Source organism: Rhinopithecus roxellana, chromosome 3, assembly GCF_007565055.1.
Source record: "Rhinopithecus roxellana isolate Shanxi Qingling chromosome 3, ASM756505v1, whole genome shotgun sequence".
In the NCBI taxonomy this organism is placed as follows: Eukaryota; Metazoa; Chordata; class Mammalia; order Primates; family Cercopithecidae; genus Rhinopithecus; species Rhinopithecus roxellana.
Window position 1 is genome coordinate 86,431,466 of NC_044551.1, and position 15,405 is coordinate 86,446,870.

Here is a 15,405-nt window from a genome sequence, read left to right on the forward strand (position 1 = left end):
TGTTTTCAATCCTGTCATCTATTCTAGTGGTTCTCAACCCTGGCTGCATATTAAACCAAGGAGCTTCTAAAAATATTAGTGCCTGGACTCCATCCCAGACCAACTGAGTCAGAATCTGTATTGGGACCTGGGCAGTTCTTAAAAGCTTCCCTCAGATGATTCTAAGGTGCATGCAGGGTTAGGAATCACTGACCCATCCTCTCCTTGACTCAAAAGGAATAAATAATAATATCCATAATTTGTTAAGCACTTACCATGTGCTAGCCAAGTACTACTTTGCTTTATTTCACTGACTTCTGTCAGCAAACCTATGATCCCATCTTATAGATGAGGTAATAGAAGCTTGCAGAGGTAAAGTGACTTGTCTTGTGTTACGCGGCTGGAAAGAATTGGGCTCCATCTGTCTTTCCAGAGTGAGTTCTCCTGCCTTCCTGTAGAGAAGGATCTATAGAGAAGGATTCTGCAAAGAAGGATCTCTCCTTCTCTCTGCCATTGGCCCATTATTGATCTCTCCCAAGAAATCAATATTGGGTCAATGACAGAGAGAAGGAGGTCAGTCTGAGAGCTGCCAGGGAGCCTGCCCTCAAGAATTGGGGTCAGAAAGTATTATGGGTTGGGTTATGTCTCCCCAAAAGAAATTGAAGTCCTAATCCCTAGTACCTGTAAGTACGACCTATTTAAAAATAGGGATTGTTAAAGTAAATGAAAACAGAGACCAGGCCTGTACAATTGCCATATATGGCAATTGTACAACTGTAACCAATCAACTATTTTATTTGCTTTATACCTGTGTTTGTCCTGTAAAGCCTCCCCACCCCTTGTGTTCCCTTGGTAGAGCTCCTGTACCTCTTCTGGTTTAGACTCATGCCTGAGTCATGAATTGCTGTTTGCTCAAACTCTTTAAAACTGTATTGTGCCTCAGTGTACTTTTGAATAGGTCTTTACAGGTGATCAACTTAAGATGAGGTCATTGGGGTGGGCCCTGACCCAATATGAATGTGTCCTTATTAAAAGGGAAAACTTAGACACAGAGGCAGACATGCACACAGGAGAACACCATGTGAAACTGAAAGCGGGAATGAGGGTAATGCATTTACAAGTCAAGGAATACCAAAGTTGCAGCAGACCACCAGAAAGTAGGTGAGAGGCATGGAACAGATCATTCTCTCACAACCCTTAGGAGGAACCAATACTGCTAACACCTTGATCTCAGACATTGAGACTCTGAAACCATGACACAATAAATTTCCCCATTTAAGTCATCTCATTTGTAGCATTTTGCTATGTCAGTCTTAGCAAACAAATACAGAGAACGTGTATGAAAACTTTTAAAAACAACAAAACACTCCAGACCTAGTAGGGGTCTGGAGTCAATGCATGTACGATCTTGCACATGCAGAGATGGCAGTCTGAAAAGATTTAGTAAATTGCTCAAGTTCGTGGGTAGTAAATAGAAAACTGGACCAGAGAGAAGAGTCCCTTGTCTTTCAATATAGGTTTCTTTTACTTCCCTCCAGTAATTTCTCATTAAATGCATTTTAAACATTGGTTTATTATTAAATCTTACTTGGTTATCATTTCATATATGCTCCAGAATGTTCCTTATGTCTAGTTTTCAAAAATGTGAATAACAATTGGGCATAACTTTTTATCTATGGGTTGAATATTAAAAACATCTAGAATCTGCCCCAGGCAACCTCCATTTAGGTGATGAAGTCCCAGTTCTGCACAGTTGTCTCTGGCTGTGAAAGTTCACAAAGGACACCTGAGGACATCAGGCTCCTGGGTACACTGGGACTGTCACGGCATCCTGCCTACCCTGGGCCCAAGAGCCCAGTTAGGATGTTGGCACAGCCAGTAGTGTGAGCAGCAGAGGTGCAGATGCATATGAATATATGTGTAAAAGCCAGATCTGTGACTCAGCTTTGCAAGGCAGAAGCAACTTTGCAAGGCAGAAGCAAATATTTGTTTAGCTTTACAAAGGAGGCCGTTATAAGATGTGTAGGTACCCCGTGGCCTCCCCCATGGTGCTTTGCTGTGGCCTAAGCCAAAAGGAGATCAGTTATGATCTGGCTAAGGGACAGTCAAGAACTGTGTTGAACTGAACGTGTCTTTGTATCAGTGCCAACTTAAAGAGCAGCTAAAGGAGGCAACTGTTTGCACGATTTTCGAGAGCAGTGGAAATGTGACCCACCTCTCTCCTGCCTCTTCCCAATGAAAAATACTCCCTGTACTAAGCACAGTGAATTCTGAGATTCTAAAATCAAGGCTTAGTCTCTTTGATTTAAACTAGTTAGAGATTTATTAATATACAAATAAAATTAAAATACACCTGGAGATGAGGTAGTTTAGCTGTATTGGTTGTTTATGTCTTCATGTTAAGGGCTTTTTCAGATGCCCTCCAGAGAAATTCTACTGAAGAATAAGTTTTAAAAAGAATCAGAGTGTGTTCAGAAAGGGAACATTGCCTCTAGACATTAGGTATTTCCATTTGAAGAAAAATGGGTTGACACTTTCCACCAGTACAGGGCAAAATCAGGAATGAAGTAATATGAGAGGAAGTTGGTCAGCTGGTCAGGATGTTACAATTTTGGTGGAATAACATGTTTAGAGTCATAATTCAAGTGCAGGAAACTCATTGCTAGTGTCCCAGGAATGGATCTGTCTCCATCACAAGAATAAGGCTTTCAGAGACTCATGTACAAAAACTAGCATCTTAATGTATTCATTTATAATGAAAAATATAACTCTCAAGTTGGCTACATGTATTACAGATGTTTGCTGAAAAACAAATTCTCTTGGTAGGCAAAGCTATGTGAGAAGACAAATACTAATCAGAGATGTGTGTGTTAAGCATGGTGGTTGTGTGCATGTGTGTGTGTGTGAGAGAGAGAGATAATTTGTTGGATAATGTTAATGGCTGGTGTCATTGAGCATTTGTGTCCATCAGGCTATAAACAGAAAAACAGAAACCACACTAGATTTTTTAACACAGAGAATTTACTATAAGAAATTACACAACACAGAGAAGTAACCATCTTGTAAAGTTGGGGGAACCAAGGGGAGAGGCTGGTGTCATCTGAATTTAGAAGCTAGAAGAAGGGACCCTGCAGGCTTCTGAATAGGGGGCACTGCCCAACTCAAACTAATACCTTTGGCAGGGTACAAGGAGAAGAATTCTGGGAATAAAGAAAGAAGTTTACCTGGAACCAACTGGAACCAACTATAGCTACCAGGGTTAAGGGCCATTGCTCAGATGACACAAAAACAGTGAGCCAAAAAAAAAAAAAAAAAAAAAGAACAAGTGTCTTCTACAGCCATCCAGGACCCAATATGGGTTGACAAAGGAGAAAAGTAATTTGAAGAATCTGAGTTCCAACATCCCAGGGCAGAGTTTTGAAGGGTGAGTTGGAGCTGAGAGACAACATCGTAAAACCTAATGCACCAATCTCCTAGGAATGTTCCTGCCACAAGGAACAGACATTCAAGCTCCTGGGGCAGAGCCTGAAAAACATCATCCAGGTTGGTCTGAATTCTCCTTTTGTAAATTTTATTCAGATCACCTCCATTTTTCCGAATCATTTCTTTCTTCAGACAGAGGACAATATAATTCCCTATACAAAAGCTTTCTTTTTCCTCCTAGTGTTTGCATCCAGTGCACCTGGATTGGATTTAGGGTATTCACAGACAATCTTTTGAGTCTTTCTCATTAAGATGACCTGCTAACTATGTATTGGACACTGGTGGCTGTTGCTGGTTCCAGGTCAGCTTCTTTCTATATTCCCAGAATTAGCCTCATTGTACCCTGGCAAAGGTAACAGTTTTAGTTGGGCAGTGCCCCCTCCTCAGAAGCCTGAGTCTCAGCCCTGTAGGGTCCCTTCTTCCAGCTTCTAAATCCAGATAACACCAACCTCTTCCCTTGGTTCCCCCAGCCTTAGGACACACTGACCTTCCCCAGGACTAGCCTGCCCAGCCCTACTTTGCTATTTGAGAAACCAAGGTTGACTTCTGTAGATGGAGGTCAAACAAGCTTGATCGAGATCATGGAAGAAGCCTGAAGCAGAGGGAGCTCTGACACTCTGGAACCCGGTTTCCCGGCGGGACCATGCTATACTGGCCTCCTAGTCATTTGAGGAGGCAAACTGCGTTCACACAATGAAGGCAAGACGAGGGTTTTCTTGAAGATCTTGTTTGGCTACAGTGGGATCTTGAGAGAGCCAAGCAAATTCCTCAAAATGGGAGACTGATTTTCAGGAATTGCTTAATGTGATCGTGAGAGCTGGCAAGTCTGAAGGGCAGGCCAGTAGGCTTTAAATTCCGAGTCGGTATTGCAGTCTTGAGTTTAAAGCCAGTCTGGAGGTAGAACTGTTTTCTCTTTAGGGTCCCTCAGTCTGTTCTTTTAAGGCCTTCAGCTGATTGGATGAGACCCGTCCACATTATGGCAGGTAATATAATTCATTCAAAGTCTACTGATTTAAATATTAATCACATCTAAAAGAATACCTTTACAGCAACATCTAGACTGGTGTTAGACCAAACAACAGGGAACCATAAGCTAGCCAAGTTGACACAAAAAAATCACACTGTAAAAGTAAATAAACATCCCAGGAGAGTTGAGAACATTTGATAATCATGAAAAATAATTCAATGATACTTGAGACACTGGAAGATAATTTTTTCATTCTGAAATATTCCAGAGAAGATGGGATAAGACTTTTTGAATGAACCCACAGAGATCACCTCATTGTCCATATCCCCACTTCCTCTAAGCTCAGCCTTCTTTAGGGTTCCATAAACCTCTCCACCCTAGTTAGCCAGTTACTTCCATTGCTCATCAATCCTTCTCGTGTGCTCCTCTCTCCTAGTCATTGTCTCTTTGCCTTAAAAGTCCTCCTATTTTATTCTCTCTTCATGAAGTTTATCTAAGCTCATTCAGATAATACCACAAAGAGTTCTCGCTGTTATGGTACATGTCCGAGCTACTTAGCGCTTGCCATCATCTCTATGGCAGACACTGTTTGTTGTTATTTTCTTTTTTCCTTTTGTGGAGGCTAAAGCAACTCCATCTTGAATGCTAATCTTCCATGTTGACTTCTGATTAACACCTGTCCTGGGAAGGCCTCTAACATTTCCAGTATATTTATTGCACCTTGGGTAAGAGCACGTACTTACTGTAAATCCTGCCCTTCGGTTGAAACAACCTGGATGTTATCATACTTCACTTGTCCTACACATCCCATCTGAATCACACATACCCCTTCCTTATGATATATAAGTTCCTGCTCTGGGGAGTAATGGTGCAGGGATCCATTATCTCCTTTCAGCACCACTTTAGATACAGACATGGCTTCTGTTTCTAAATTCCTATTAAATATTTCTTTCAGAGAAGCTGCGTATGTCAGCTTCTGTCTTCGACCTCTCAGCTTCCTTGGACTTTGGGGTAGGTTTGCATAGACCTGCCCAGCATGGAACACCTTGTAACAGAGTCTTGATTTTGTTCTTCTGTCTTTCAGGTAAAGCGAGTTCTAGTCACAGGAAATAAAACATGACTAGATTCATCTTTTGGCCAGTGACTATTTTAGTCATGGACTTGACATTATATGATATGAAGAGAATCTGCTGGGGAATTTTGGGAAGGACTCCTTACTCCTGAAAAGGGACATATAGAAAGGAAAATGTACCTTTTCTCTCTCTTCTTCCACTGAATACAGTCATGTTTACATACAAAGTGGGACATTACAGCAAATCCTAGGATGGCAGAGCAGAAAGATGGAAATAACCTGGTCCTAGATGGCATCTGTGAGCCACCAAATTACCTAATTACCAAGTCTTCAAACCACTCAACTCTCTTCTATGTGAGATAATAAATTTTCTATTGTTTACACCTTTGAAGTGGATCAACCTTGCCTTTATTGTGTTATTACTTAATACTCTATGTATCTGTCTTATTTTTCCAACTAGATCAAACATCCTTGAGCAAAACAACAATACCATGATTATCTTTGTATATAGCCTGTTCTGCAACTCATACATAGTAAATACTCCATAAATGCCTGTCCTTGGTAGAATAAGTAAGTAGACAATATAAACCAAATTAGTGGATTAAGTATGTACTGTACTGGTTAGTTAAACACTGCCTGAGCTCAAATAAGGCAATTGTAAGAGAGCTGAAGGATTTAGAGAGCTGGAAATCCTCCATTTATTTGGTTGTCCCAAGATACTTCCTAAAGAGGCAGGGTACTTCCTCTACATGTCCAGTCCTTCTTCTGGGAGGTCTTTCCTGATTTCTTACAACAGAAACAATACCACGTCCTAGACATTTTTCTAGTTAAATTGGTGCCAGCTGACTGGGTTCTGGCCAATGGGTGTGAGTGAGGCAAGCTGTTCCTCAGCTTAGCCTTTGAAAACATTCAGTGAGATCATTCTACTCTTCCTCTCCTCCTTCACTTACTTTTGTGGCCATGTGTTCTACGTAGTGGAGCTATGATGGCAGAGTCTCTGTCAGCCTGGGTCCCTGAGTGACTGGGTGGAGGAGAACTCTCTGTTGACCCTTATAAAACATGTACTCATGGTGCCAGGCACCTGTAATCACAGCTACTCAGGAGGCTGAGGCAGGAGAATCACTTTAACCCGGGAGGTGAAGGTTGCAGTGAGCCAAGGTTGCACCACTGCACTCCAGCCTGGGCGACAGAGCAGGACTGCATCTCTCTCTCTCTCTCTCTCTCTCTCTCTCTCTCTCTCTCTCTCTCTCTATATATATATATATATATATATATATATATATATATATATATATATATTCCAAGTTATGAATACACTTTGTGGTGTTAAGCCACTGTGCTTTCAGAATTAATTTGTTACTACAGATAGTCAATGAACTCTATGTACTGTCCCACTCAATAGACATCCTTAACTAGATATGTTCTCTCCCCTATGATCTCAGAGCACTAAAATGTCTTCTTTGCAGTATTTTCCAAATTAAAATTTATATTTATCTATTGTATTCTTTTATTAATGCTGTTCTCTTCTCATTAGACCATCTATACCATGATGAGATCCTTATTTTCTTACTACTGTACTTTTAATTCCTAACATAGTGCCAGCCATATGATAGATGGCAATAAATATCTGCTAATGAATGGACAGATAGATGGATGAATAGATGGCTGCATATCGACTTTAGCTACAGATCCACCTGAGTTTGAGTTCCATCTCCTTGACGTTCAGCTGTTACTTTGTCCTTTCTAAGTCTCAGTTTCCTCATTAGTAAAACGAGGCTCATCTATCTTACACGGTTATCTATCTCACACGGTTGTTGTGAAGATCAAAAGAGACATTGATGCAGCAAAGCACTTTCTTCCTAGCACAGTGCCTGGCACCCACTCACTGTCAAATGTTGGCCATTATTATAGCTCAGGGATTAGAGAAAGGGGTAAAACTGAAGAAAATTACTAGAAAGAAAACATCAAGTCAGCATAAATTGTTTTGTATTTCCTGCTAGTGATTAAACAATTAAAAACAGGATTTGAATCATTAAACCTATTAAGAGGTTATAGATCACTAAAAACAATTTCTTTTTTTAAATAATTGACTGGGAAAAATTATGCCTCCATTGAATTCAGCTCCAGATACTACAGGGTGTTGGTGTTAAGTTTGGGAGGCTTCTGCATGCAATTTTGAAGATATTTCCTTAATTTCTTCGATTTTTCCAAAGATGAATTTGAAAAAATAAGGCCAGATTTCTATACAGAAACAGAGGTAAACATCTTAAAGGAATAAAGCTGTATAAATTTATGAATAATCCTTATAAAATCTTGAGTCTGCCTTGAAAATTAATCACTGGATTCAGCAAATAATGGAGCTTCTCTGTCTTGCCTGCTTTCATGGTTTGCCACAGGCTGTTCCAGGACTCTGAAAGTATTAAGGAGCAAAATGTTTCCACATGAGTAATGCTGATTTCAGACACTCCACCCGAACCACAAAGGGAGCAGATCTGGGGTTGGCATCCCAAATACATTTCTTTATTCTGAGCCTTAAACTAGGCAGTAAAGAAAAAGCATTCTTGGATTCTAAACCAGGAGTCCACTGAACCATCTCCCATTGGTTCCTGTCTGCTTGTGTGACATGGGGCTCTCATCTTTCAGAGCCATTTGCCTCTGTCTGCATGCCTTCCTACAAATCCAGTCAAATGCTCATGCTCCATAACTGCATCATTGGATGGCCCCATTTAAGACAGACTTTGGCACATAATTAACCAGTTTTTATGCACCTAACCGACATGTGTATCTCTGGAAAGGACGCCTGTGTGATGAGCAATAATAGTACAACAGGACTTTAAGAAAAGCAGAGCCAGCTGCAGCCCATTTAACCCATTTCCTCACCCTGTTATATTTGATGAATAATAGCCCAGAAAAGAGAAGTAACATGCCCAAGGCAATGCAGCTAGTTAGTGGCAGCTCCAGAACCAAAGCAAAAGTCTGCTGACTGTTAGTCCAGGGATCTTCATGCTTCATTATGGGTGATATGTTGTGTATCTAGTACAATGAGATGTTGCTCCTCAGTACTTAACATACTGAAAAGAGATGAATTAATAATTTTTGTTTGCTGGCTACATTATCACTCTGGTTTCTAAGCTAAACTCAAATGCCACTAATCCTATTAAGACTTCCCTGATGAGGCAGAGTGACGAGTAGAGAAACAGGCCGAGTATGGAAAGACTTGGCATTGGGTCTCAGCTGTTATACTTAGTGGTGCGACCTTGAGTCCTTTGCTTCTGCACATTGCCCAGAAGCATGGCTTTCAGACTTCCCCAGAACAGGGCCCCCAGACGGGGAGTCCAAAAAGATTAAAGAGAATTGAGCTGTTTTCATCTCTTCTTCCTTGTTTGTTCCTATCCTCTGGGAAAATGGATCTTAGCCATCTGAAAAAGAGCAGACTTCTTGGATTAATCCTTCACATTGGGAAACTTTAGCTGGGAAAGGAGGGTATCTAGGAGAGGCCTGAAAGATAAGAAAAACAGTTCTGTACCTCGGTACCCAGAGATTCAGATGCTCTATCCAGGGACCAGTAGACTTTTCTGTAAAGGGCTGTGTAATAAATATTTTAGGCTCTATGGAGCATAGAATCTCTGTCTCAACTACTCAAGTCTGCCACTGTAGCTTGAAAGCTGCTATGAACAATTCAGAAATGAATGAGCAGGGCTGTGTTCCAACAAAACTTTATTTATAAAAACAAATGGCAGCCCACAGGCCATAATTTGCAGACCACTGGTCTACTCTGAGCCTGATCACTCCAGGATCTTCTTGACTGAATTATGAAAGAGATCATCGGGGGAGTCACTGTGGTTCCATAACTCAAGAAAAACTATCAACACATGGAAAATAGAATTTTTAAAAGGGCAATAAGTGGTGCTTCTAAACCAACTATAGGAATCTGAATTTTTTTTTTACCTTCCTATCTGTCTCCTTTTTGGTTTTGTCTGTATCTTCTGTATCTGTCCATATTTTTATCAGCTCCTCTATCTCCCCCTTGTCTCCCTCCTTTTCCTTTTGGATTATCATCATCACTACTCTCTGCCATATGTAGACCAAAAAACATGTGTATCAATTAGGGATTTGAATGTTAGCAACAGAAATTATCACATGATGTCTTAGGCAGAAAAGTTTTGCATCAAAAGGTTATAAGATGCTCACAGAATTGACTGGCAACTAGAGGACCAGGCTTGGAAAAATGCAGGAAAAACTGTATAGAGGGTCCCACATGGGAAACTAATCAGTGATTTTTCAGCAGGAACAGTTTGGCTATAATGTCACTGTTGGTGGAGTCAGACCTTGTATCCTCCTGGACATCCATAAACCACCATAACTAATTCTTAACTGACCCTTTGTTCTTTGTCTGTTATTCCAAATTCCTGTGTGGGAGTTATCCAATTATCTGATTAGCTGATTCTAAACTACATGCCCATGCTATAGCTACCATATGGTAGAAAGAAGGGGAAAACTCCAAACTTAAGTTCTACACTGGACAGCAGGACGTTGAATCCCACTATAGTCACGAAAGGAGGGATTCTCACCGTATGAAAAGTATATAGATATTGCACAACCAACACATTGACAATAGTCAGTCAGCACAGATGAGGCATTCAAAGCCAAAGGTGACCTCTGTGTGAAACATCCAATTAACATCTGAGGACTGACATACAAGGGGTTGATTCTAAATTGACTACAGTATTATTACTGTACTCTGCCTATGGGTTCAGACATGGGAGGGAGATATAAATTGTCAACCTAATCAAATTTATATTCTCTGGCTGTAGAAGGATTTTCAATTCATAACAGGAAGTGTAAGGCTACAGATTAATCACTGACATGGATTCATACCCTGATAGGTGCTGGGTGACACACATCTGCTTTCTAAGACCATGGGGAATTTAACAATAAATCAAAACTCCAGGGACAGTCTCAACGTCCTGGCAGTTATGCCCATGAAAATCTAATATTTTCCAATATGCAGTGGGAAATCTGCACACATCTGTCTTCAGCTCTGAAACACAGAGCAGCTGGGAGACAGCTGCTCAGCCTGAGGGAAATAGAGTCAATTGTCCTGTGACACTCACCCCATCAAAATCTGGACCCTCTCTTGAAATGGCTGCAGTTCCTGGTATCAATCTACTTTAAGATGCATCACCTACCCTAGTCATTGTCACTGGAATTTCAGAAACCTCCCTTCTCCAATTTAGAAATGGCATCCATCAGTTTTATTCTGAAATGCATGATTCTACACTTGCTCCAGAAAAACCTCATTACTTTTGCAGAAAATGTCCTCTGTTTTGATTGAAAATTATGCAAGGTTTGATGAGTTCCAAGTCATTATTTTACAGTTTCACAATAGACAACACATCAGGAAGGGAAAGAAGAGGGAGTGAGGGAACACAGAGTCAATGTGTGCAATCCTGTATGTTCATCATGGTATAGCACTTTTGTCTTTTCTCTTACTCATGCTTGTGCATATTTTAGTTCACCTTTTATTTTTGACATCATTTTGTCTCTAATGCTTTTACTTATTAACTTTCACCATGATAGATATATATATGTGTGTGTGTATGTGTGTGTGTATAGAATATATATATATGTCTGTGTGTGTGTGTGCTCATGTGTGTATACATGTGTGTATATATATATATATATATATAGAGAGAGAGAGAGAGAGAGAGAGAGACAGAGAAAGAAAGAGACACGGTGCCAGCCTGTTGCCTAGGCTGGAACGCAGTGGTATGATCATGGCTCCCTGCAGCCTTGACCTCCTGGGCTCAAGTGATCCTCCCACCTCAGCTCCCTGAGTAGCTGAGACTACAGGCACATGCTACCATGCCTGACTAATTTTTTCTTTTGGTAAAGGTGAAGTCTCACTATGTTGCCCAGGCTAGTCTCAAACTCCTGGGCTCAAGTGATCCTTCCACCTTGGCCTCCAAAAGTGCTGGGATTATAGATGTGAGCCTCGCACCTGGCCATCACTTTTACATTCTAATGAACCAGTCCAGGTAGTTGAAACATTTTCTTGAACTGGAAATACAATGCAGACAGAAAAAATAACAAGAAAAAAATGTAATTTTAACAAGCACAAATAGTAACCTACTAATGCCATCAGCAGAACCACATCCTTACTGGAATGTGAGCAGAGGTCAGCTGACCAATGCAAACCTTGGGTTCCCTTAAAAAGTAGAACACTTACAATAATGTTCAGGAATCTGTGAGATAATACTTAATCTTTCATTTCAAAAATTTCCAACTGTACATCCATCAACGTATTTTCCTCTGAAACGAGATTAAACCACCTGATAACCACTTGATTGACATGCGACGAACAGCAATCCAAAGACCACACTTTGAAAAGGACTCAGCCTTCATGTCAAGTGTCAAGTGATAAGTAGAACAGATGGTGTGGGGATGTTTGGAACCCTAGAATCACTGGCTTTTTAGTTGAAAGGAACTATAAGAATAATCTAGAACAATGCTGAAAATTGTGGGCTGTGTGAATCAGAGTCACTTAGGATGAACATGTGAAACTGAGTCAAGCAGAGGAGAAAGGTGACTATGAAATAGCAATAATAAGAATTTTAAATGTCTCTGGCTTTGTTACTCAAGAAATAGATTGAGGACAGACAATGCATTGGGATATTCATCATCCCACATGTCATGAAGACCAAGTGTCTGGCTATCTCTAAGACATTTCTTCCCAAAGAAATTATTTTTCCAGTTTTTTTCTCTACAATTCTCATTCCTATAACCAGTTCTCCAAAAAGATGGACCCTTCACCAGTTCTAGAATATTTAATATAATTTCTAATTATCTTAGCAAAAACCCTTTATTAGAGGACTCTTTTTGGTGACTAGGGTAAGTTTCTCTGAATCAAGGAAATCTGGTTTTACGGCAATGAAGAAGGCTGGAAGCCGGGAGCTTATGGTCCAAGTTGGACAACTTTATTAAAGGGTAATGAGGTATCCTAGCCTGTGAAGTAGGCCAGGAGGTGCCAAAGTTTTTAGATCCCACAGTTCCTCCAGCAGATCCAGGTAAACATGTTTCTTACCATTGTAAACATGCCAGTGTTCGTGCCATGTTTACCATGCCATTAACCAGTAAAAGGGACTTTGGTTATTTTATGGGGCAAAAGACCCACCTCCTTGCCTTGGCTTCCCTCACTCCAGTCCTGGACCATCCTTGACAGGAAAGAAGAAGTTTGTACTGTTCTGTGAGAGGACTCCATCTGCACAAGCACATGTCTACCACACTTGCGGACACTGCTGTTACAGTATGAAGAACAGCAGCAAATGAGTCTTCTGGGATGTTTCAATAAGATTTATTTTTCCATCCTATTTATTTCCTCTCTGTGGATATCATGTGAGGCTTTTCAGATCCAATTCCCTACCCCACCCCCTTACCTTTGCCTATTTTCTTTGAAGTACTCTGAAGACCACATGCTCTTGAATTCTGGTTCTGTCACCATTACTTGAAAGTTGCTGATTTAGGGTGAAGAGCGGAGGAGCAGAGCAAAGGTGTGGGAGAGAGAGAAAGGGAAGAGGAGCAAGGAGCAAGATGGAGACTTGTTTCATCAATTTTCTGCCATATTTCCTGCCAAGGTCAATATGTTTAACCATGCTTTGCTTTCCTGGCTCATTGGGCAGCCACTCAGTATACAGACACCCAGGGGTCCCAGAGAAATGTCATTCTCCTCAAAATGTAATAGCCTTCAGCCCAGACAAAAGCCTGAGTCAGACAAATGATAGGCTGGTAAGAGACTTGGCTGGCTCTCAGAGCAGACTGGAGCAAGGAGGAGGCAGAAATTTTACCTGGCAGGCAAGCTCTGAGTTTTTTCCCTTTCTCTAGGAGGGGATCTAGGTCACAGGCCTAGTCAATGTGTTAGGTTCCACAAAGTAGACTTTCAAATGCCACTATTGGCATCACAAATACCCTGACATGCTGTTTGTCATTCTGCATAATGCACAGCCAACTGCCCTGTCTATTTCTATGGGTAATTCTGAGAAGACACCCTTTAGAGCACATGCAGGAGTCCTCCCCAACTCTCTTTGAGGTGGAAGATGGGCACAATTCACTCTCTTTCCCTGTCTGGTCACAGCCATTTGTTCAATCCATAATAGCATTATCATATTGCTTTCATTGAATATCACAGGTTTGGACTGCACAGGTCCATTTATAGGTGAATCTTTTCCAAAAATACAGCTGTCTCTCCACATCCCCAAGTTCCCCATCGACAATTAACATGGGTTGAAAATACAGTATTCAAGGGATGCTAAACCCACAAATATGCTGGATCAACTTTTTGTGTATGTGGGTTCTGCAGGGTAGACTGTGGGATTTGAGGATACATTGATTTTCATATCCTTAGGAGTCCTGTAACCAATCCCTCAAGAATATGGAGGTCCGACCATATTTACTCCTCTGAGTTCAAAAGTTCTTTTAGGTCAGAAACTTAGGCTAGGTATTTTGTTTTCCTAGAATCTAGTGCTGCGCCCAGCACAAAACCAGCTTTCAATGAATATACTTTTAATGACTACAAAAAGGAATTAGTAATTATCTTCAGCAAGACGGTCACAAAGATGCCCAATTATAGCTCTTCCAAGTCTTCACAATGGAATCAAAGAGTTAGGTGTTGAAAATAGAAGTTGACCAAAACATACTCCCTCCACTCCAGGGACTCAAGGTCAAGAGGAAGAGGTCAAGATGAGAAACAGAGAATTACAGCCACATGAAAAGTTATGGTGAAGGTTTGAACTGCATGCAGGAGAGCAGATGCAAAGCTGAAGATGCCAAACAGGTTTCCTCCCCCTTAACAATTGTGTTCTTTTACTAAGGCTGCTGTAACAAAGTATGACAGACTGGGAAGCTTAGACAGCAGACATTTATTTTCTCACAGTTTTGGAGGCTGGGAGCCGAGGATCAAGGTGTACAGAGTGCGTGTCTCCTTGGCTTGCAGATGACCATCATCTTGCTGAGTCTCTACATGGTTGTCCATGTGTGCCCATATCTGGTGTCTCTCTGTGACTCTAAATGTCTTCTTCTTATAAGGATACCAGTCAGATTGGATTGTGGCCCACCCTAACAGCCTCATTTTAACTTAATTAACTTACCTCTAAGTTCCTTCAGGCTACTATAACAAACTGCCAAATACGAGATGGGTTAAACAACAAGTATTTATTTCTCACAGTTTTGGAGGCTGGATAGTCCAAGACAAAGGCACTATCAGATTCAGTATCTGTTGAAGGCCTGCTTCCTGGTCTATAGACAGCTGTCTTCTCTGTGCCTTCACATGGCAATAGGGGCTGGGGAGTTCTCTGAGGTCTCTTTTATAGGGGCACTAATCCCGTTCATGAGGGCTTTGCCCTCATGACCTAATCACCTCCTAAGGGACCTCTTGCTAACACCATCAGCTTGGGGGTTTAGAGCTCAACTTATGAATTTGGGGAAATACAAACATTCAGTCCATAACACCTTTTAAAGACTTTATCTCCAAATACAGTCATATGCTGAGGTACTGGGGGTTAGGGCTTCAACATATAAATTGGGGTGGTGGGTTGGGACACAGTTCAGCCCATAACAATAGCAATGATCCATAAAGATTCTGGATGCACCTCAGGCCTTAGCATCCCTGGCTCTACCATGTGCTGAGTCTGCCACAACCACCACTGCTTGGGCCCAGGTACTGTTGTCTCCCCAAGAATAGGCAGGCCTCTGAGGGTCATTGTCAAATGATGGGAAGTGGCCAGCTTGCTCAGGACCTGACTGCAGATTTACTCATGCCATTAAATTATAGCCTTCTAAAGACACAATCAGTGCATAGAATGTTACTACAGTGTTATACCAGCTTTCTCAAAGAGACCTTTCATGCAAA